The sequence below is a fragment of the Leopardus geoffroyi genome, chromosome D3 (genome assembly GCF_018350155.1).
Source record: "Leopardus geoffroyi isolate Oge1 chromosome D3, O.geoffroyi_Oge1_pat1.0, whole genome shotgun sequence".
NCBI lineage: Eukaryota > Metazoa > Chordata > Mammalia > Carnivora > Felidae > Leopardus > Leopardus geoffroyi.
The window spans coordinates 43,277,298-43,302,826 of NC_059339.1; the positions used below are offsets into that span (position 1 = coordinate 43,277,298).

General features: G+C 39.2%; 1 protein-coding gene and 1 pseudogene across 1 annotated transcript in view; both read left to right on the forward strand.

The window, feature by feature from the left end:
* The window catches only part of COLEC12 (collectin subfamily member 12), a 197,189-nt gene that overhangs the window by 46,398 nt on the left and 125,262 nt on the right, over positions 1–25,529 (forward strand). The gene's annotated exons all lie outside the window — the stretch shown is intronic.
* LOC123587846 lies at positions 23,005–24,702 on the forward strand (annotated as a pseudogene).

The following is a 25,529-nucleotide window of genomic DNA, read 5'->3' on the forward strand; positions in this document are numbered from 1 at the left end:
TAAAGGCTTTAGCTGGAGAGATTGAGAGATGCTGATGAAGTCAATAAATACTTAGGCAGATAAAAAGTTCTTTTGCACAGCAAAGGACACAATCAGAAAAACAAAAAGACAAACTACTGAATGGGAGAAGATATTTGTGAATGATAGATAAGTGGTTAATAGACAAAATATATAAAAAACTTATACAGCTCAACACCCAAAAAACAATAATCCAATTTAAATATGGGCAGAAGACATGAACAGACATTTCTCCAAAGAAGACATACAGATGGCCAACAGACACATGAAAAGATGCTCAGCATCACTCATCATCGGAGAAACTCAAATCAAAACCACAATAAGAGATTACCTCACACCTGTCAGAATGGCTAAAATAAAAAACACAAGAAACAACAGGTGTTGGTGAAGATAGTGGAGAAAAAGGAGCACTTGTCACAATTAGTGGGAATGCAAACCCATGCAGCCAGTGTGGAAAACAGTATGCAGGTTTCTCAAAAAGTTAAAAATAGAACTACCTTATGATCTAGCAATCATATTACTGGGAATTTACCCAAAGAATCCAAAAACACGAATTAAGATGTATATATGCACCCCAGTGTTTATAGCATAATTATTTACAATAGCCAAGATATGGAAGCAGCCCAAGTGTCTATTAGTAGCTGAATAGCTAGAGAAGAAGTGGTGTGTGACACACACATATACACACACACATATACAATGGAATATTATTCAGTCACAAAAAAAGAATGAAATCTTGCCATTTGCAATGACATGGATGGAGCTAGAGAGTATAATGCTAAGTGAGATAAGTAAGAGAAAGACAAATACTATATGATTTCTCTCATATGTGGAATTTAAAAAGCAAAACAAATTAGCAAAGAAAAAAGAAAAAGACTCTTCATAACTGTAGAGAACAAACTGATGGTTACCAGAGAGGAGGTGGGGGGGCGGGGAATGGGTGAAATAGATGATGGGGATTAAGAGGACACTTCTTGTGATGAGCACTGAGTATAGAATTGTTGACCTACTATGTTGTACACCTGAAACTAGTATAACAGTGTATGTTAATTATACTGGAAATAAATAGGGGGAAAAAGAGCAGTCTCATCCAAAAAACTGTTTTTATATTGAAATGATAATATTTTGGACATGTTGGGTTAAATAAAATATTATTGAAATATGGGGACCCTGGGTGGCTTAGTCAGTTAAGCAGCTGACTTTTGATTTCTGCTCAGGTCATGATCTCACAGTTACGAGATGGAGCCCCGCGTTGGGCTCTGTGCCAGGAGTAGAGTCTGCTTATGATTCTGTCTCTCCCTCTCCCTCTGCCCCTCCCCCACTCATGTGTGTGCCCCCCTCAAAAAATAAATTCATGCATACATATATACATTCATACATACATACATAATTAGGTGGTAAAATAAGCAGGATTGAGCATGGAGTTCAGGGGAAAGCAAGGCATCGGGGAGAACTCCAACACTTCTGAATGGATCAGTGGTGGTGGTGTTACTATCTCACGAATGGAGTATAGGAAGAGCAACATGTTGTTTGGAAGGAGGATAAATTATGTTTTGCATAATGCTGAATTCGAGGTATTTATGGGTTGAGTTATGTTCCCCCAAAAGATGTTGAACTCCGAACTCCTAGTACCTGTGGATATGCCCTTATTTGGAAATGGTGTATTTACAGATAATCAGGCTAAGCTGTCATTAGGGTGGACCCTAATCCAATATGATGGGGGTCCTTATAAAAAGAGGGGAGATTTGGACACAGGACATGCACACAGGGAGAATGTCATGTGAAGATGAAGGCAGAGATCAGGATGATGAGCAGAAACCAAGGAATGCCAATGATGGTCAGAAAACCATTGGAAACTAGAACGGGTATGGAGGACACTCTCCATCACAGCTCTCAGAAGGAATCAGCTTTGCAGACACTGATTTTGGACTTGCAGCCTCCAGGACTTGGAGAGAATACAGTTCTGTTGCTTAAGCTGCCCAGTTTTTGGTACTTTGTTACAGCATCAGCCTTAGGAAACTAATACATTCGGTGCTGTGGTAACAAATCCCTAAAAATGTGGAAGTGGCTTTGGGGTTGGGTAATGGGTAGAGGCTGGAGGAGTTTTGTAGTGCTTGCTAGAGAAAGCTCAGATTGCCTTAAAGAGATTTTGGTACAAATGTGGATGTTATAGGTGGTTCTGGTGAGGACTCAGAAAGAACAGGAGGGCTCTCTACAAGAGAGCTGTAGAGAGAGCTTCTATCTTCTTGGAGAATACATAAATCATCATGAAAAGATTGTTGCTAGAAATATGAATGCTTAAGGTGCTTCTTGTGAGTTCTCAGATGGAAATAAGGAATGTGTTATTTGAAACTGGAGGAAAGGCAATCCTTGTAATGAAGTAGGAGAGAATTTGATTGTGTTCTGTCGGATGGAAAGTGGAACTTATAAGTGATAAACATGGATATTTAGCTGTGGAGATTTCTAAGAAAAGTGTTGAAAGCATGGTGTAGTATCTCCTTGCTGCTTTTGGGAAACTGTGAGAGAAGAGAGATTATTTGAAGAAGGAATTGTTAAGCATAAAAGAAACAGGACCTGAAGATTGGAAAATTCTCAGCCTGTCCATATTGTAAAAAAAAAAAAAAAAAAACAAGAAAGTCTACCATACAGAGAGCATCAAGGGTGTCAACCATCTCAGCAGAAATACTTCCAGTGTGGACTAAAGGGGCCAGAGATGGGATAAAATGAGGGAAGGATGTTATCAGACTTCTAGGAGTCTATAGGGAGGAGATGGGTCAATGGAGCTGTTTGGCCAAGAATATGTATTATCCTTCAGGAAAAGGGAAGAATGAGCCTGAAGGCAGTTCATAGGTCACCAGGGCTGCTGTCATCACCATGGTCCTCTAGGACACAGGCCTGGGGTCAGTGCCTCCTCCTTGATTCCAGAGGGCTGGGTCTGGGGCCGCCATGCTGGTGGGCCTGGAGGGCAGAACATGAAGCCAAAGAGGATTATTCCCAAGCCTTAAAATCTAATGGAATTTGCCCTGTTACTTTTCTTTCTTGCTTGGGACAACATAGTCCCTTTTTTCTCCTTCCAGTTACTCCCTTTCGGAATAGGAATGTGTATCCTTGTATCCTATGCCTGTTCCACAGTTGTATTTTGGAAGGAGATAACCAGTTGTCCAGTTTCACAGCTGGAGAATAATTTTGCTACAGGATGACTCTTACCCCAAGTCTTACCCATTACTGATTTGCATGATGTAGATGATGAGATTTGGGACTTTGAGTTGATGGTGGAATGATTAAGACTTGGGGAGATATAAGTGATGAGGTCAGTGTGTTTTCCACATGGGAAGGACATGAATTTGGGGCAGCAAGAGAATAGACAAGTTATGGGTTGAATTATGTCCCCCAAAAGAGGCTGAAGTCCTAACTCCCCAGTACCTGTGGATATGAGCTTGTTTGGAAACAGGGTCTTTGCAGATTAAGTTAAGATGAAGTCATTAGGATGGGCCCTAATCCAGTATGACTGATGTCCTTATAAAGAGGGGCAGTCTGGACACAGAGGACATCCACTCAGGGAGAACACCATGTAAAGATGAAGGCAGACATCAGGATGATGTATCAGAAGCCAAGGAACACCAGCAGTTTCCAGCAAACCACCAGAAGCTAGGAGAGGCAGGGAGGAGATTCTCCATCACAGCCCTCAGAAGGCATCAACCCTGCTGATCCCTGGACCTTGGACTTCTAGCCTCCAGAACTATGAGAAAACAAGTCTGCTGTTTATGTCCTGTGTTGTGGTACTTTGTTACAGTAGTTGTAGAAAATTAATACAGTACTCCATCAGTTTCTTGTGGTTGCCAAAACAAATTATCATGATCTTGGTTGATTAAAACAGCAGAAATTTCTTCTCTTATAGTTTGGGAGGCCAGAAGTCCAAAATCAGTTTTCACTGGGCCAAAATCAAGATGTCAGCAGGTGGGTTCCTTCTTCAGGCTCTAGGAGGGAATCTGCTCCTTGCCTCTTCCAGCTTCTGGTGGCTGCTGGTATTCCTTGGCTTTTGGGCCCATCCTTTCTATCTGCCTTAGCAGTCACTTTGCCTTCTTCTCTGTGCATTTGTTGAATTTCTCTCTGCCTCTCCCTTGTAAGAACATTTGTGATTTTATTCAGAGCCCACCCAGGTAATCCAGGACAATCTCATCTCAGAATCCTTACTGTCTTCAAAGACTGTTTTTCTAAATAAGGTAACATTTACAGATTCTAGGAATTGGAGTTGATGATCTTTGGGGGCTGTTACCTGCTTACCACAGATCCTCTAGTACCAAGGTGGAAGGTTCAGCGGTTAGTCAGATATGAGTCTGAAGTCCACAGGAGAGGAAATGACCACAACATATATGACAGTGAAAACCATCAGAAGTGGATATGACCACCTACAGGGAACCTGAGGGGGCCAAGGACAGAACTCTGGAGAATGTCCATGTTAAAGAGGTAGATGGAAAAAGATGGATGATCCAGTAAAAATTTAGAGGTGGGAAGAGAATCAGGAAGGTATGGTGTCCCTGGAAGATAAGTAAGGAATTAAAAAAAAAAAAAAAAAAAAAAAAAAAAAAGGTCGTTCATGCTACAACACGAGTGAACCTTGAGGACATGATGCTAAATGAAATAAGCTAGTCACAAGAGGACAAGTACTGCATGATGTCACTTAGGGTTACATAGAGTAGTCACAATCACAGGGGCAAATAGTTGAATGGTGGTTGCCAGGGACTGGAGACGGGGCAGTGGGAAGTTGTTGTTTTATGGGTACAGAGTTTCAGTTTTGCAAGATGAAAGGAGTTCTGGAAATTGGTTGAACAACAACATGTCCTTAACACTACTGAACTTTATACCTAAAAATGGTTAAGATGGTAAATTCTGTGTGTATTTTGCCACAGTGAATAAAGAGAAAGTTCTTGTATTTTATTAATACTTTGTTTGATGTCAACATTCTCCCTTTAAGTAGATGTTTCCTAATGCAAGTGAAGGCAATCTGTGCCTAATTTTTTCACTAAATATTTTATTAATAAATGATTTACCTAGCATACATATTTGACATGATAATAAAAGATAAAATGAAATTATATAAGTGAAAATTGTTTAAAATCATAAGAAATATCTCAATGAAAGTTTTTTAGTCATATTTTTATTACTGATAACAATATTATTTTTGAAATGTTATGTAATTTCTGGGGACACAATTGTTTTTAAAAAGAAGAATGTTTCCTGGCTATGTCTAAACCAGAGTTAGTATCGAGTTTCTAGGAACTGCTTTGCAATAGAGAGGGGAAGCCAGGTCTGAGCTGGAGAGCACAAGGTGTTTGGATGATGTGTCCCAGACATTCTGTTCTCATTTAAAGATCTGTGTGTATACTACAGGTATCCCAGGGCTAGCTCAGCTCCCATTTTTCTCACAAGAATGTAGGTTGGAGCCTAAGGTGTCTACATTTATTTGAGTCCGCTGGAAGGCACATGCCAACACAGAATTAATTGGTGGAAATGTCTTGTGAAGGATAATGGAGTGAAGAAGCCAGAATAACCAGAGAGAGCCTTCAGACTGTAGGGGTCTGACACCTTTGAAAAGAGAGGAGGAAGGAAGGAGGACTGGGTAGGAGAAGCCTCAGACTACAGTGCAGCCAAGGACGGAATCAGTTGGCCTGATGGGGAGCCCCAGAGCAGAGGCTGCCTGTTCAGAAGCATCCCATGTTGAGAACTGACCTAGATCTAGTGTTCCTGCTATGCCCAGTCATTGACTGGGAGCAGACGCAGGACAGTGTGGCCTCAGCAGGAACATTGTTGGAGATCCCAAAAGTATAGTAGCTGGCAGTCACAGCAAGTACTGTCTTGACGGCAGATCTGAGAGGCACACCTCCATGCCTGCATAGTGGTTTTCACCACATTCTAGAAAAGCATCTCAATATGGGAGCCCCTGTGTGAGTTTGCTGAGGAAGCTTCATTATGGTAGCTCATAAGGCAGCTAGTTAACAGCATTTCAGAGACTTCATGGCATTGCAGGTGGCCTTCAAGACAAGCTCTGATATTTGTATATTTCGACTGTAAACAACAGTGAGAAGAACATACTTTTCTTCAACTCCGCCTCAGAGAAAATCTCTCACACTGGAGTTATTTTTTTAAGTGACAGGTTTTTTCTTATTAGTTTAGAAATGTGTATTTTAGAATGTAGAGGTCTGCTGTAACACTCCATCCCCAAAAGACAATCATTGTTTTTAAAAAGGTTGTTCTATATTTAAAAAAAAAAAAACGTTAATGCAGTTGACCCTTGAAAAACCTGGGTTTAAACTGCATGGGTCCACTTACATGTGGATTTTTTATAGTACAGCAGTATAAATGTATTTTCTTTTCCTTGTGATTTTCTTAATAACATCTTTTCTCTACCTTCCTTTATTGTGAGAATACAGTATATAGTGCAGGTAACATACAAAATAGGTGTTAATTGACTGTTTATGTCATCGGTAAGGCTTCTGGTCACGAGTAGGCTATTAGGGGGCATCTGGATGGCTCACTTGGCTAAGTGTCCAACTCTTGATTTTGGCTCAGGTTATGATCCCAGAGTTGTGAGTTGGAGCCCCACATTGGACTCTGCACAGAGCTTGGAGCCTGCTTAGGATTTTCTCTCTCTCTCTCTCTCTCTCTCCCTCTCTCTCCCTCTCTCTCTCCCTCTCTCTCTCCCTCTCTCTCTCCCTCTCTCTCTCCCTCTCTCCCTCCCCTCCTCTAAACATTAAAAAATTTTTTTTTCTCTCCCTCTGCCCTTCCCCCCCATTGAAAAAAGAGTAGGGTATCAGTAAAGTTTTTGTGGAGTCAGAAATTATATATGGCCTTTTTTTTTTTTTTTTTTTTTTTTTTTTTTTACTGTTTGTGGGGTCAGTGTCTCTAAGTGCATTGTTCAAGTGTCAACTGTATATAGACTTCAGTATGATTTCAATGAAACACATGAATTCAAGTAAGGGCACCTGGGTGGCTCAGTTGGTTAAGCGTCTGACTTCAGCTCAGGTCATGATCTCACGGTTCGTGGGTTCGAGCCCCCACATTGGGCTCTGTGCTGACAGCTCAGAACCTGGAGTCTGCTTCAGATTCTGTGTCTCCCTCCTTGTCTGCCGTTCCCTTGCTCATTCTCTGTCTCTGTCTCTCAGCAATAAATAAATGTTAAAAACAAACAAAAAAAGACATGAATTCAAGTAAACAATATTTATTCCACTCCCCCCCCCCCCAGGTGTCATTTCTGTAGGAGCAGAAAAATGACCTTGTTTTGTGTATCTGGCTATTAATTCTTTTTTATTGTTTGTGAACATAGTGTACATCAGTCCTTCAATGAAAATTACTTTTTAAAAGAAACCGTAGTATTTATTCCTTTGTACGCTACAACAGAAGGCACTGCTTTATTGTCATTAAATTTATGTATAATACAGTAGTTTTTCTAAATCTTTTAAACTCATCAGGAAGGGTTTTGGTACTTGTGTAATGGAAACAGCATCAGTTAAAAAGATTTTTCCCCACAAATTTCTATTAGTCATTTTTGTTTAGTTAATTGTTCTAATTTATGCATATTTTTGGCCACTGACAACCATAATGGCCTCACACACATCTCATTTTATTCAAAGTCCCTCAGTAGTTAAAAACCATCTCCCTTTTGGATTCCATAGGAATTTGGACAATAACTGTGAAGTTTTTGGTACAGGAGTAGGGCTTGGGCTGCCCATATATTATGAAAAATAGAGAAGAGAAACATTACTTTTCAAGTAAATTTGGTTTTCCATAGAAGAGTCTGCGCTTAAGCATTCATTCACCGCAGACCCATTGAGGGCTTTAGGAAGTCAGTCTGTTTACACTGTATCTTAAGTCAAGGGTCCTATTTTTACATAAGGTTTGCCAAACCGAGTTATACTACAGTAATGTTCTGCCAAGACAAAGATTACAGGATCAGGTCCTTTGTGAGCAATTGTTTGCCAAACAGTCAGTCATGTTTTATCTAGACAACCCCAGCCTCCCAGATTCATTTTGGAAACTCGATTGTGTTTATCCCACGATGATGACAAAGTGGTTAAAATAAAGATTACTACACAAAGTAATATTTTCAGGAGACACAAAAGGTATCGATGCAGACAGGCTTTAGAGAAAGACAGACTTTGTGGCCACCACTTGGGTATTTGAAAGCAGCAGAATTACTGTTTTTCATTTGCAGTTGGTGCTGCATTCCACATTGAGCTTTTTAGATACATATTTTCATACATACTGTTCCCCAAAGTCAGATTTCCATGCCCCTACACCCTCAAATTACCATTTACCTTGACTGTTGACAATTTTTGGAAAGAGTTCTAAAATATTTGATAATTATAAAAATGAAGGGTGGAGTTTTTCTCCCCATAAGATTATTTTACTGGTGTATTCTGCTAGAGGAAAACAAAGTGATCAGTACATTTATACTTAATAAAATCAGGGATGACAGGATCTGCTTTTGCAGTTTTACTTGTATATTTACTACACATTAGTGAAAGATCCAAGCATTAGAAACGGCTTCTTCATAATGTTGTCAAGTATATGTGAAGGGGTGAATTCCACAAAAGGAGAAGCTGGGTTGTACCCTCCAACTTTCGACAGTGCCCATAAAGAGCAGTACACCAGTTTCTCAGCACTCCGAGGTTATGCTCTGCTGTTTTTCCTGGAGTGCTTCTATGGTGGATCTGTTTCACTTGGTCTGGTGAAGTCATCAAATTCTATTGAAGAAGACAGACTGGGTGGCCGCCATTCAGCATGCTAGGAAGAACTATGGTGAATTTCGAGAAGTGGTAGGCTACTCTGCTTTGCCTCAACCCCCATGAGAAATGGAGAATATTCATGCTGCCCAGGGGAGGTTGAGTGGAGATCTGATTGCCTTCTGATGAAGTCAGATCCTGCTCAGAGGAGCAAGGTATGTCTCCATATAGGAAGGTACCACTGACTGATCCAAGTATTTCTTAGATGGTACAACCATGGCTGACCCCAAATTACTAATAGAAAAAGTATTTACTAAAATATAACCATTTTTGTTGGTTAACAAAGGCCATAAGCCAAGGAGAAAGCCTGAATGCATGTGTTATCTATACAGTGTGAAAAATCTTTCATAAAGAGGGATTCAGCATGTTTTAATCTAACTTAATGGGCATGTAATTCTCAGCAGGAAGTCACTCTGTCCAATCACATGAGCTAGAAGAGCCCATCAATAGTCAGTATCTTGAACATGGGAAGATAAACCAATACTTATGATCAAGAATAACTATGAAGGTGGTCCTGAACACTCAAAGCATACTGTCAAAGATAATCGCATACTTTTTTTGGAAGCCTATTAATGTACATATGCACTCAAAGATCTTATATTCTAAAGAAAAATGGCTAAAATAATTCACAATGATTAGGGAGAAGTCAAATGGAAAATGTGAATTAAATTAAGGCTTTTGATTGCTTTTATGGTTGCTTAATACAAATAAATGGCTGACAGAATGTTGCAATATACATTAATATCAACTGAAATTGCTCTAAGAAGACGATAATTTGCCAGTAACATAGTAAAAATTTTATGCAAATAGTCCTGAAATGTTGAAAGGTTTGGAAATTATTTTAGAAAAGGGGCAGAATATTCCTTTTTTTCTTTTTGCATTTCACATTTGATTTTGTTTACAAAACTTGTTTACATCAACAAGAATGTAAGTGTCTGGTAGTTTCTCAAAAGATTGGACATAGAGTTTTTATATGGCTCAGCCATTCAGCCCTTAGATATGAAATGAAAACATGTCCACCTAAAATTTGCACACAAATGCGTATAGTAGCGTTATTCATAATAGCCAAAAAGGAGAAACAACCCAAGTGTTATTAACTGATGAATAGGTAAATAAAATGTAGTATAATCCATAAAATGGAATATTATTCAGTTATAAAAAGGAAGTACTGGTACATGCTTCAGCATAGATGAACCTTGATCATATTATGTTAACAAAAGAAATCATACACAAAATGATTCTTTTCATGTGAAGTGTCAGAACAGGAAAATCTATAGCAACAGAAAGTAGAGTGGTTGCTAGGGATGGGGTGGGGTGGGGCAGGAGCTGGAGGATGCTAATGGGTATTTGGTTTCTTTCTGGGGTGATGAAAATGTTCTCAAATTGCTTATTGTGATGGTTGCACAGCTATACTAAAAACCCTTGAATTGAACACTTGAAATGAGTGAATTATATGGTATGTGACTATATCTCAACAAAGCTCTTCTATTAAAAAAAAAAGTTAAATGTCAGTCCATCCCTATTAGAACTTTCACAGATATGAATAATTGGCATTGAAATGAGTAAGAGCTGACATACAACATAGGCAACATCTACCACTTAAAAGGAGCAAGGCTGAGAAATGTAGCTTTAACTTAGGAGAGACTGATAAGGTTTTTCCCCAGGTGCTCTGAAATCCACACTAGCTGGAATCTGCTGATGCATACTTTGTGCCACATTGAAAGAACAAGCGCATGTTGCTGTATGATCTGGCACTTTTTCCCTGGCATTCTGTTCTCCATATGAAAATTGTTGTCCCGGTCAGGTTTGATTACTTTATTATATGTTCCCCTCAGAGTGCAAACATCACGTGGGAAAAACATTTCCAACTGGAAGAAACAAACTGTGAATGTCGTAAGAAGAGGGCAACAAGTCAGAGTTGACTTCTGTTTTAAAGTCATATGTAAAAAAAAAAAAAAAGTATCTTAATGAGTAAAAGTAGCTTAAATGGGCAAAATAAAAACAAAACGTAACAAATCAATGAGTAAGTATTTGCTTAGATCCAGAAAAGTGTTGTACATGTTCCCTTCTGTCAGATCTTGCAGGCAGCTTGGAGAATTGCATTTATTGTGAGTATGAGACCTGGTGAGATGCTTTCAGGATATTGTTCCTGACAATGCTAAATTTCTTGCTTTAAGGCAATATGGAAATATCATATGTATATCTCATTTATATAGAGATATATAATTTTTAAAATAAAAGTTATTTCCAGGGGTGCCTGGTTGGCTTAGTCAGTTAAGCGTCCGACTTTGGCTCAGGTCATGATCTCATGGTTTGTGAGTTCGAGCCCCACGTCAGGCTCTGTGCAGACAGCTCAGAACCTAGAGCCTGCTTCAGATTCTGTGTCTCCCTCTCCCTCTGCCCTCCTCTGCTTGCGTCCTGCCTCTCTCTCTCAAAAGTAAATAAACATTAAAAATTTTTTTAAGTTGTTTTCACATGGGAGAAAAATAGTTTTCTTGTTTTTCATACCTGTACTTGTATTTTAACTTTATCTTTCCCTGTTCTATCCAATCTCCTGCTTCCCCTCTACCAAACAAAACAAAACAACACGAAGAAGCAAAACATATATATATTGCTTCAGAAAGAGTTGAGAGTGTCAGGACTATAAGCCACTTCTGGGAATATCATGTCTCAAAAATAAATTAATTTCATATCAAGACTACTTCTGATGTTTTATGTTTACACTGCAGTGTAAATATGGGCTCAGGGTTCTATCTGCATGGCTTTGTTATTATATTTTTTATATTTTCTATCTCTTTGCTGAAGTTCTCACTGATTTCTTCCACTCTCCTCTCCAGCCTGATGAGCATCTTTTTTTATTATTATTAGTTTTTATATTAGAAAGAGAGAGAGAGCACATGAGTGGGGCAAGAAGGGCAGAGGGAGGGAGAGAGAATCCTAAGCAGGCTCCACATTCAGCATAGAGCCTGATGCTGGGCTGAGCCACCTAAGTGCCTCAGCCTGCTAAGCATCTTTACAATCATTACTTTAAACTCTTTGTCAGGTGTATTGCTTATCTCCGTTTCATTTAGTTCTTTTTCTGAGGTTTTATCTTACTCTTTATTTTGGAGTATATTCCTCTGTCTCCCCCTTTTACCTGACCTTCTGTGTTTGTTTCTATGATTTAGGCTGAACAGCTACTTCTAAACTTGAAGGAATGGTCTTGTGGATGGTTGTCCCTTATGTAGACCATGTGTACTTGGTGAATTTGGCTGGCTGGTTGGGGCTATGGCTGGTGTGGGCTGAGGGTCCTGGGGTACACTGTGCTGAGGCTGCCCTGGTGGGATGGCTGGAGGTGAAGTGGGTGTGGGCCAGGGCAGTCCTGAGGCTCTTTGCACAGAGGGTGTTCTGGCAGGACCGTTGAAGGTGAAGTGGGAACATGGCTTTATTAGCTGTGCACATGGCATGTTGTTTCAATTATGTCAGCATTTTCACCCACTGTAGCTTTTGCACTGGACCAGCTCTTAGCTATGGAGTCTAGACTTTATACCAGTGATCTACAAAGTGCAGTATGATCGTGGTTGATTTTTATTTGACAAAAGAAAAGGACATTTAAACTGTAATACTATTTAATATGGACAAACATAGTGGGTGTGTATATATACACATATATATGTATATATGTGGGTGTGTATATATACACATATATGTGTATATATGTGTGTGCGTGTATACCTATATACACGCCTATATACACACACACACATATATAAAATAAATATACTGAAGGACATTTTCTCATTACTTTGTTTCTGATAAGGATGTTTGAACAAAAGTTTGGAGCATGTTCCTTTCTTTGCTTTCTCTTTCCCATCATAATCTAACCCTTATTCTTATGCTCCAGCCTCCATGATTCATTTCCAGTGGTTCCCCTTCCCCTCGCCCTGCACCATTAAGCACCATTAAGGGCACATAGGCACATATTGGGAACCAAGAGTACCTCAGGGTTTGCCAACAGATGCACATTCCCATGAAAACCTGAGGACAGCCACACGTCCAGAGCCAACTGTTCTTAACCACCATTTCAATAGAAGGCCCAAGAGGATATTTAAATGAAAGGAATGGTTTTATTTTACTAACCGAAAGACATGAAAGTGAGATACAAGCTAACTGAGTTTCTTCCAGGTTTGACCCGTGGTTTCTTTCAGCCATGAAAAATTAATGCATCCATTTTTCCAGATTTGGAGATTTTGACCAATAATTTAACTCCAATCTGAAGATACTTAAAAGTCAGTTCAGTACTCAAGTACATACGTTGTTTTAGGTGCTATGGGAAATATTAGAGAAGTACTTGTTCTTGGAGAGTTCATGCATTAGTTGGAAAGAGAATATGCATGTACAGAATACATATTTTTCATATAATATATATATATATATATTCCCTGTTAACACACATATAGAAAATTAGTGAACACTATGGATTGTATATGAGACAGCCTTGGGTGATCAGTAAAAAGAGGTAACTCTCCAGCCAGCAAGTGACTGGACCAAATGAACTCTTGGCAGTGACTTCTAGATTTCCAAGAGATGGCTCTAGGATTATGAAAAGAGCTGGAAGTAAAGGTCCTGGGAGTTTGGAAAAAGCAGAAGTCATTCTGGGCCAGAGTACTTGAAGAAACTTTCACAAGCAAGGTGATACTTGAACTCACTTTGGAGAGGCAGGATATGCAAAGAACAAAGGGCAGGAACATAGAAAACCTAGGAAGTAAGCCTTTCTTACTTCTGGGGCTGTACATTGGCATGGGATTTTTACTCAGTCCTAGCAGGCTCAGCTATTTGCCCAAGGTCATGGCAATCAAGTGCCAGAGGCAAGCTTCTGCCTCTGCTCCAATCCAGTATGTCGGTAACCTGCCATGAGTGAGAGTAGGAGTTCATTGCAGATCAGCTTAGAAAGTTTGGATGGTGTCACGTAGTGGAAGGCATACTACAAACCTCAGTTTTAGGAGCATTTGTATATGCTAGTGTATAAAATGGGTTAAAAGAAAGGAAAGGTTGGAATCAGGAACACTTGTGAGGTAATCTGTTGCTGTTACCTAATTTGAGGTAAACAACGTTAGGTCACGGTAAGATTTTAAAGTAGAAGTATCCACAAAGAGGTGGATCCATCCACTGAGCTCAGGAGAGAAGTCATGGCTGCAGATAAATATTCAAATGCCCTCTATGTAGATGTCACAATCGAAGACTTGAATTTTATAATCCATCTCTATAGGAAATATTGTGGTGATGGAAAATCAGAGAGCCACAGCATGAATATGAAGGAAGGGAAATGCCAGCCTACATTTCACACGTGGTAACCTCTTCTTCATTCTTTGAATCATTGTCTGACTGACTCCTTAGACATCCCCAGCATTGAGGAGAACAGCACTGGCTCACAGGCTCAGAATCCCTGTGTGTAACACTTCCCATTTCCTAATGATGGTCATCAGAAGCAATATTTTGTTATTAGATTCCAGAACTTCATTTTAAGAGAAAGAAATGGTAAAGGAAATCAGAATGATAATGCTGAGAGAGACTTTACATTCTTTTATTATGGCATTCACTGTATCACATGGTAGTTTTGATATGCTTGTCTGTTTTTTTTAATGTTTTTTTTAATGTTTATTTATTTATTTTTGAGAGAGAGCACAAGCAAGGGAGGGGCAGAGACAGACAGACAGAATCCAAAGCAGGCTCCAGGCTGTGAGCTGTCAGCACAGAGCCAGATGTGGGGCTCGAACTTACGAACTGAGAGAGCATGACCTTAGCCGAAGTCGGGTGCTTAAGAAATGTTGGGAGAATCCAGTGCATTAACATATTGAAAATGCTTTTATGTAAAACTCTATTTAAATGTAAGGTATTAGCAGTATTTCCTAATTATTATTACTGCATGTGCTATTCTCCAAATAGATGGTATGTGAATTATATCTTGATACACATTGTTAGGTAGGTAGAGAGAGAGAAAGTTGGAAAAATGAAAAAACTTCATACTTCTGGAAACCATGAGGTTCAGAAAATTTGAATTGTTGTGGCTGTGAGGGTATTCTTCTCTGTGTTCTAGGTTTTCTCTCCCTTGCCAGCCTAATTACCTCTTTCCATTTGCTTGTTCATTCATTCATTCATTCATGCAACAAATACTATTAAGCTCATCTTCAGATGAGCTACTATTTTGGTTGGTATAGGCATACGGACAGTGCCTATGAAGGAAACAAAAAAATCTCTTTTTTAAGTTCATGGTTTTGAGGAAAAGGCAGACATGGAAACAAATAATTATAAAACAGTGAAGAATGTGCCATTGTGGAAGTATTTACAAAGAATGAGGAGATGCCCTTGATTTCTCAGAGCAAGGGCACTGTCAGAGGAAGGTAGAGAAGTTTGAGTTAATTCTGGAAAAAGTTTCCCAGATAGCTGAGGCATGTTAATAGGAACAGCCAGTTCCTATCCAAAATTATAAGTCCTGCTTCCTTTATTTATTATTCTTTCCTGCCAGCTGCTTCTTTAACTTCCCATAATTATGGCCTTGCCCCCAGACTTCTAGTCTGTTCTTTCTTCTGTTCTTTCTGTGACTATTCAGAGAGATTCAGTGAAAGTTTGTAGATGTGGGGTGCTTGGGATTTTGTGGAATGAGAGTTTTTGATCTTGCATTGTATCTCTTCTTTTGTTATAAAGCACAGCTAAACTTGATGTGTAAATTTTTAAAGTATTGCAAATAAAATGACATATGTTCACTTAAGATTTTAATGTGTTTAAAAATAATAGTTGGCAGAAATATTGAGTATATTAAAATTTAGAATGAATTTTAGCTCCATGATATAGTACAATTTTATATTTGAGGCTAAGCTATCAACTTGGAAGAAAGGAGTTAGGAAAAGTAAGTTATTAATTTATTTGTCAGCCCGGGTTGTAAGAGAGTAAGGTTTATGCTGGCATTCTGAGTACAACATCTGAAATCACTCATGTCTACTTTTCTAGATCCAACAGTATCTCTATGGCCAAATTAATTTCTTTTTTACTTTCATTTAAGAATATGGCTTTTACTTTACAATCTAGCACATATGTCATCTTACCCCTTTTATCATTTTTTTAAAAGTTAAACTCAAAATATATCCCAGAGTTCAAAGCTGAATTATACTCAACTATATACATGTACCATGTGTACGTAGACTATAAATTTCTAAAAATTATATTTCTTCAGAAATATGTGTGCTTTGGGATGACAGGTCAAAGCTTTAAATTCTACTTTCCTTAGTCTATTTTATTAGTTGCTAGAGAAATATTGGAGCCTTGTTTTAAAACCCATTTTTGTAGCTCAAATAGTCCATTAAGTGAATTAATAGATGCAAAAGAGCTTAGGAGAAAGTGCCTGGCATCTGGTAAGGGCTCAGTAAATGCAAGCTCTTGTCATTCCTATTATTTCTCCAAAGACTTTTCTTTTCAGTCACATGCTGTGACATGAAGTATCACCATCTGGGTTGACTCAAACCACTTACCCAAATCAGAATAAAACTTTTAGCCCTGGAGTCATTTCCTGTCCTTTCTAATTGTACTTAGGAATATACTAAAGAAAGATAACTCAACCAGCTATCATCTGAGCAAATGATGCAAGTGCCTCATTCCATGTGTGTGCACATACACCACCAATGCAATGAAAACTAACTCGAGAGTATGAGAGAAAAGAGACTACGGAAATAGACTTAAAAAAAAAAATCGGTTTAAGTGGAGAGTCATGGGACAGGTCAAAATGGGCAGGGGAAAGAATTTGAGAGAAATAAAAATGTGGTGCAGGTGGCCACCCTGAAGCTAATTTAACTTGGGTCATCTATGATCTCTTCCAGCTGTGAACATGTGCATGTGGCCCAGTGGCCCAGATGTTCTTCCTCGGTCTTTATGTTGCATAGCCCATAAAATTAAAACAGGATTGGAATTTAATTCTAGGGCTTTCAGAGTCCAATCATCAATATTTAATGGAGCTGTTCTCTGAAAATATAGAGTCCTGGTTAGAGAGTCCCTGGTTTGGGCCAAGACAGCCTACTGTAATTTTTGTAATTTCTCCTCAGTGACTGCTGACTCCCTTCCTCCACTGCCCCCCACCCCCTCCATCTTCAATTTTATTCTACTCAGGGAATGCTTTTCACCTCAGAAGCTGCTGGATCATATAAATATGTGGTTATTTCTAGTCATGAGCTAGAAATCTCTGAAAGACACAAGTAGTGTGCTACTTTCTATAGCAAAATCAATTAATTGAAGATATTTAATGAGCTTGTGCTATATATTTCAACACTGGCGACTCTGTCGGCCGTGTGAGGAATACAAACAAAACATAAAACATGGAACCTGGCCTCAGGAAACATGCAGTCTGGTTGTGAAGGAAAGATGAACACATGTAAGATCATCAAAGAACAATATAAAACTCTTCTGTGGCTCTTTAGAGGAAATCTAAATGCTTCCTTGTGATGGCTACCTCTGGTTGTGACTTTTGATTCAGGTGACTCCCAGATAAACTGGAAGTAAGGCCTGAAAATCCCAGTTGAACACAGAAGAGATCTATGAAATGTCTGTACCAAACTACATTTACACAGTAGAGTCCCACATCTAAATTCCTGAAAGCCATCCTTTCTTTTTTCCTTTGTTACCTGTAAAATAAACAGATCTCTAGCTGAGAAAGACCCCTTTGTCTAGTTAGTCCTGTGGCAGAGCAGGGCCTATTTGAGCAGTATTTTAATCACTAAGTAGTGTTTTTTCATGCAGTCTAGTAACTTGACCAAGAAGCAACAAAGAGTTGATGGCTAGCTAGCTGGAGCTTATTTCGTAGCAATAGTCTGGCTGACATACTATGCACATTAGTCACGGATTCTGACTTAAATTCTCTCCAGAGACAACACAGACACATGGAAGACCAGAGGGGAAAGGTGAACAGTTATTAAGAATATCTGACTGCCAGAAACACAATCAGAGTCTTTTGTGGACAGTTGCTGTGAACAGAAGATAAAGAGTCTAGATTTCAGTCCAGATTTCTGTTGTGTGTTATCAGAAACAAGAGTGCAAAGTTCCAGGAAATTCTTTAGCCTAACCCATCAAAATAATAGTCATTATATTTGGACACTTGTTGTGTTTTGAGAACAAATACGTGTCTTCAACTTATGTGTAGGAGGCTATTCAGTATAATGCAATATTCATATTTTAGATATCCAGAAGGATTCTTATTGAGCAGACAAAATTCTGAATGCTTTGTCTACCTCAGAATATTCAGGAAAAAGCTATGTATAAAGAGAGACTTCAGATATATGTCAGCCATATATTTCTATGAATTTAACTTCTCATCCTTTCTCTTTTATAAGTTCAGCCTAATTACATTTAGTGAATATTAATAGTGTTCATTATGTGCAAGAGAGTGTGCTGGGTGCTAAAATCTTTAACAAATTCAGAATCCAGCTAGGGAAGTGTAAGTGAAGAGAATTACAGTATCAGGAATAAGTACTAAATAACACCAGAAAGCTGCTAGTCAACCTAGGCTGAGCATTGGCCTGGAGCAGGGGCCATATAGGAAGGACACTTCTGTGAATGGCAAGTGTTTTGGCTCAACTGGGGGATGTAGGGATGGCCAGGATGGGAGATGAAGCAGGAAAAGATAGTTTAGACCAGAACAGTGGGGTGCAGTGGAGATGATGTTTGCACTAAAACCCATCCAAAGACTTCTGTAAGGAAAAGGTAGCCATTGTGTGATTGCAGAAGAGAAAGTAAGCTTCAAATATGAATTTTGGGAAGATAATTTTGATGGCTGTGTGAGTAGGGAAGTGATAAGAGAGGAGGTACCTCAGATAGGGGTTTGAGTTTGACAACCATTGCATCCCACCTGGCATGAGATGGTGGCAGCCTGAGCTGATCAGGACAGTGAGGAAGAGTGGCCGGGAGAGGCCTTGTGGAGGAAGAATAAGCTAGATGTGGCTGCTCAGACAATATAGAAACATGGGTGATAGAAACCTAGTGCAAGGTTCATTGTGAAAGCAAGTCACCCCCAATTATGGAGATTTGTCATGGAAATACCATGTACCACATTTATCTCTCTGGGTCATTATCAACCATTATCAGTTTACGTATTTTTAAAGTATCTTCAGTTTTAAGCACTGTGTATCTTCCCTTATTTCTTCCATTGTCAAATGATGCTTTGAACCACTTTTCAGTGGTTGGCATGTTCTTTCACAGTTTTACATCATCAGTGGAAAGCATATATTCTAATAATTCCTGTTCCTTTTTCCCAGCCAGTAAGAATGGCTTAATGATATATGGATAATAGTTCAGTAGTGTTATAGTATTAGTAGTAATAAGACGGCATCCTATAATTGTGTAATGACTCCCTCTTGGGATAGGAGTTTGATTTTTATGGACAATCTTGCAGGGTACTTAACCTTCCTTCTTTTTAAAACAATTTTTTTTAATGTTTATTTATTTTTGAGAGGGAGAGAGAGAGAGCGCAAGCGGGTGAGGAGCAGAGAGAGAGGGAGACATAGAATCTGAAGCAGGTTCCAGGCTGTGTGCTGTCAGCACAGAGCCCAGTGCGGGGCTCGAACCCACAAACTGTGAGATCATGACCTGAGCTGAAGTTGGACGCTCAACCAACTGAATCACCCAGGCACCCCTAAACTTCCTTCTTTCTTCTCTTTTTTCCCATGATTATATTCAGAAGATTACCACCTGCCACAGCAGATCTCTTCTCCAGCCTTTTAAGAAACAGAGCAGACCTAGATTTAGGTGATGATCAGGACCGGCCTCTAAAACCTTGTGTTGTCTTCCACAAGTGGTGACTCCTAGAGCTGATCGGCTTCTGGGCTAAGCAATAACTTGACTTCAGGGCCTCCTCGAGATGCCAGAATCTCGTAAGAAGCCAGCTGTTCAGTTGCCATAGGAGTCTCAGAGAAAAAACTGGCAGCCACATGCCAGTAATCTTCTGACTATATTAAGTTTCTTGGGCCCATACCAGTCCTACCTTAAATGAAGCCCCAAGCATCCTTGATTGTGTAGGAAACCAAGGGCCAGCCTTTCTAAAGTGCTGAATTTTCAAATGCAAGGAAGTAGGTGCTTTTCCTGAGGGAGTAGCAAAATGGACAGCAAATGTGTGGTCATTTAAATGGTATGACTTGGTCCTTTTTTCCCTTATAGGGGGGAAGAAACAAGTTCATACTTAAATTCTTTTTATTTTCAGCCTCCTGTTGATGTGATTCAGCATGTTAAGATTTGTTTAAAGGACTATCAAAGGTAAACATTCAATCTAGGAATGACATAGTGAAGTTTTGCAGAACTGAACGTTAAATTTAAGCATGATCCGAGTACAGTCAGTTCTGCTATCATGCAGCATATTGCCTTCCTAAAAACCACTGCACTATGCAAAATCATGTGATAAAAACCACAGACTAATGGGAAACGTAGGGTAAGGGGCACAGGGCACAACACTCAAAGACTTCACCAGTGACATATGTTTTTTAAAAAAGATAAGATTCTGTAAAAAGATTAGCACAGTTTTATACACATTAAAGAAACATATGTTAAGAAGCATGTAAATACTATGGTAAATGTGGCACTTTATGTTGAGAAGTTTGTTTGAGGAGGTAGATACTGAAAGGGTTGTAGCTTGTGAGTTTTGTGAAAGGGTGGAAGGAAGGTTATCTGATATCAGATAGAAAGTTCTAACACCAGATGTGGATGGGAATGGCTCACAACACACAGGGAACCGAGGTAGCTGGGTGGTGTTTAAAATGTGCGTGGGGAGGGCGGGGGGAGGCACGCACACACACTGCGCATTTTGTGTATTTGCACATGGCTCAATTCAGCTGGATGACGTTTTCTGCATTCACTTAGTGTTTGTCACAGAAGAAATTTTGCATTAGCAACAAAGTGAAATTCATGTTATGCTCAAATTGTTTTCTAATATATCAAATGGTTCGGAAAGAATTTGTATCTTCACACTGGCAGTACAGCAGAACTCCCCCTTAGCTTCTACATAAGGAGTCTGAGACCCAGCCAAGCTAAATGAGGTTTCCTAGTCAGATTAGCAGTAGCTGAGCTGAGTGTGAATTCTTGGACACCCAGGCTCCTTTTGTAGTAGGAATGTCTATGTCATCTGTTGCTTCTTTTACTATTATATCTTTTATTTTTATTGTTAGTGATAACATTATTTTAGTACTTGTTTTAATGTAGGTGTAAGCACTTAACATAGTATGTGGAACTGAATAAATACTTGTCAGTAAATGAATTAATAAATTAATGAGGTTAGTGAATGGCCATAATCAAGCCCAGGTTCATTGTGGAAACAGTTCCAGACCTGCGTGTAGAGGAACAAATAGAAAAGATATGTAGAGTTCAGGATGGCAGTACTCTCCTTATATACTCTTCAAGGTTTCTTGGGTTTGTTTGGATTTTTGTAAAATAATTAAGGTATAGGCTTGTGACAACAGACAAGTTAAATCTCCCTAGATAATACCAGAACTACCTCATTGGGTTTCTGTAACAGTTAGATAAAATCATGTATATAAACTCTTAGCATAATGCCTGGTACATGGCAATGGTTCATTAAGTGTTAGCATGTATCATCATCATCACTACTACTACTGTTGCTGCTGTTTTTCTAGCATAACCCTCTGTACGTTGGAAGGAACCAAGAACCAATGAATGTGAGAGAAGGCGCTCTGGTACTTTTCCTGAGCTGTGGCCCAGTTTTTCCAATTACTCACTGGATACCCCAACCCAGAGATACAATAGCACTTCAAACTCAACACATCCAAAGTCAAACTCATTAGCTTGCTCCCAGTAGACTCCTCCTCATGAGTTCCCACTTTCCTCAATTTACCCAAGCTAGACACCTCAGTGGTCCTTTATTCTCTCCTTCCTCCTCCACATTCCATGGGTCACTCATTCATTCAATTAAGATTTTATTAAACACCAAGTGTGTACGAGGCACTCTCCAAAGTGCCTCAAGAAATAAACGTGAATAAGGCATGATTCTCGTCCTGAAGAATCTTCTGTATAAGACAAGATGCAGAGAACGAAGCGCTGAATGCAAATCCCACATAGTAAGCCTGTCAAGATAAAATGTATTGACCAGCTGTAAGAGGCCGCATGATGTGATCATGGTTCCTATATGTTGCCACTCAAATACAAAGTGGACAACCGTTTACATGGAAAGATGATGAAGGGTACCATCAGGGGATCATCCTGTATTTTAAAAATTTTGGTCCTTTTGGTTAGCAAAACACTTGTCAGGAAAACTAGTGTTTGTTTATTTGTTTTGGTTTGGTTGGTTTTTTTTTTTTTTTTTTTTTGAGAGAGAGGAAGACAGAGGGAGAGAGTACACAGGAGCAGGGGAGGAGGAGGGGCAGAGGAGAGGGAGAATCCCAAGCAGGCTCCATGCTCAGCACAGAGCCCATCTTGGGGCTTCTCTACCTCACAACCCTGAGATCATGACCTGAGCCAAAAGTAAGAGTCAGACCCTTAACCAACTGAGCCACCCAGGCACCCCTGCGAAAACTAGTTTTATTACTTGTTCTCCATTTTGGGTCCTAAAAATATTCTTTCATATGATGATGACTTTACAGTAGAAGTTTTCCCTTTTTTAGAATATTCAGTTCTTTTTTTTAATGTTTATTATTATTATTAGTTTATTATTATTTTGAGAAAGAGAACACAAGGAGGGGAGGGGCAGAGAGAGAGAGACAGAGAATCTGAAGCAGGCTCCAGGCTCCGAGCTGTCAGCACAGAGCCTGATGCAAGGCTTGAACTCACGAACCATGAGATCATGACCTGAGCTGAAGTCAGATGTTTAACCAACTAAGCCACCCAGGTGCCCCTAGAATATTCAGATCTTCAGGTGGACTTGTGTCTGTACGGTAATTGTTTTTTGTGGTGATATGAAGGTAGGTTGAAAATAATTTAAAGTCGACTATTTAAAAATTTTTTTAGGGGCGCCTGGGTGGCGCAGTCGGTTAAGCGTCCGACTTCAGCCAGGTCACGATCTCGCGGTCCGTGAGTTCGAGCCCCGCGTCAGGCTCTGGGCTGATGGCTCAGAGCCTGGAGCCTGTTTCCGATTCTGTGTCTCCCTCTCTCTCTGCCCCTCCCCCGTTCATGCTCTGTCTCTCTCTGTCCCAAAAATAAATAAACGTTGAAAAAAATAAATAAATAAAAATAAAAATTTTTTTAATTTAAAGTTTTAAATTTAAATTAAAGAATTTAAATTTCTACTTTTTATATACTCAGTTGGATTAATAAATTGAGCTTAGCCCATTTATTCTCATATTCTTAGCAGTTTTGTTGTACAAATAAAACCTTAGAGATTTTTAATTCACTGTAAGCTTCAAATGTAACATGTAAGTGAAAGAGAACATTATCTTTCGAATGCACTATAAATAATTTATTCACTAGTAAGTAATTAGGCAGTTAGGAAAGAGCTCTGGAAAAATTAAAGTTTTTAAAATAGGGGTAATTAATAAGCAAAGTTATCTAGGTACAGAGTCTGTAGTTCTCCAAAGGATTTATTTATTGATAACTTCCATGTGCCAGGTCCTGTTCCGGGAGCTGGGGATGCAGCAGTGAGCAAACCAGAACCCAGCCCTGAGACAGTTTACATTCTACTGAGAGAGACAGGAAATAAACTAATAAACAATAAACCTGTGATGCCAGGCAGTGATAAGAGCTATGAATTAAAATAGGGGCAATAAGGGCAGCTCACACACATTCAAGCCAGAAGCACAAGTTGGGACTGGAAAAATTCTTCCGAGGATGGAGGCACAGAGCACCAGGGCTAAGGACAGCTTCACCCAGGTCACCCGCCAGGATGGCCCAGGGGCCCAGGGAAATAGCAGCCGCATGGACAAGGCAGGCAGAGGCCCGGCCGCAGGGAGGCCCGGTTTCCCACCCCTCTCCGGCCCTGGATTCCTAGGTGGGAAAGAAGAAACAAGGAAAATTCCAGTCCCAGCTAACAGATACATGCCATTAAAAGAGAACGGATGCAGAGATTTTCTCCTATTGTAGAACATTTGCGACTTCAGATACGCTTTACCTTGAAATTCAGGAATGTGGAATCAGGACTTGTAAAGAAACCAAGGACGTTAGTATTTTGACAAAAGCAGCTGATTTTGTGAAAGCCTTTCTCTTGGGTTTCAGGTGGAGGACATACTTGCCCTCATTAGGTTGGGTGACCTTTTCCTAGAGTCTTTTGAAATTACAGATGTGATGACCCTAAAGGGAGACCACCTGTGTGGGGCAATAGGAAGAATCACTGGCAAAGGAGGAACCACCCAAATTCACCACAGAGAGTGTGACATGGACAAGGATAATTTTGGCTGATGTGAAGTTTCACATCCTTGGCTCTTTACAAAATATCAAGATGGCAAGAACTGCCATTTGCAGCCTCGTACTGGGGAATCCTCCATCAGAGGTTTATGGCAATACTCAAGCCATGGTTAGTGGAGCAGCAGATCCATTCTGATTTCAAATCACAGACATTTTATCTTGTCTTTGGACTCTAGAGAAAAAGACTTTGCCCTCCACTCATGGTCACAAGAAACCGTGTGAAGGATTTTTCCATTTCTTTAAGTCTCCATCACTTGTTTCGTTCTCAGCCAGAAGCATAAATAGGAAAGGTTTGATTATTCACACCCAGCAGCTTTGAGGGTAATTTCCATATCTAAATTTAGTACCGTTATTATACTTATACATTATTTATAATTTATCACTTCATTTTGAAGAAAAGATATGCATAGTTAATAATTCTCTTATTGGAGGAAAACATTGTTTAAACAGTCCTTTATGAATTCATAAATTTATTTATAAATGTATAACTTTTATAAATTGATAAACATTTCTTGTCTATGGAGTATAATTAAAAGAATCATCCCACTAAAGAAAATAAGGGCAATAAGGATTAGCAAGTGAAGAGTGCTAGATGCAATAGATAAGGTGATGGGAAATCACTCATAGATGGTAGGGCTTCTCTCCCTATTTGGTTGTTCACTAAGATTTCATTATTCACATTGGCCTAAATCAGACATTCGAATTGACATCAACCATCACACAGTCCTACCTTCCCTTTCACTCTGGTGCATATTCTCTGCTAGCTTGTGTTGGTAATGAATTGCATAAGAAAATAGTTCGCGTTGTTTATCAAATCTGCCATGTATAGAGGTTGTCTCGTGTGGCACACATTATTCTAACAATAGTGTAAATACTTTGAAATCTGCATCCTTACTAGTGGGGAGACAAAATGCTTTCATTAAGAAAACACATACATGAAGCAGATGTGAGCAAATTTTAGTCTCAAATTCTATGGCTTCATAATCTCAGAGGGATTTTCCTTCTTACTGTTCAGGAAAACTTACTCCCCACTGCATTTTAAAGAATTAAAAGTCACATTTGTATGTTAAGAATATTCACTTTGGCCTATTAAAAAAATTATGATTGCCCCCCAAAAGGGGGCTTTTATGACCTTTTACATTTTTAAAGTAAAGCCTTCCATCTGGCTAAAAAATATCTAAAAAAAAAATTATTTTACTGTGTTTGTCTTTCCTAGTAAATGTTACATTCATTCCTTAGAAAATTTGCCCTAGGGCAAGTTCATTTTGGCCTGATGTAATTTAATCCAAAGGGAGAAAAACATTAAGTTAATGAAATCTTAATGGAAAGCCATTATATATAGTGTGGTGTCTTAATTATTATTCTCCCAAATTA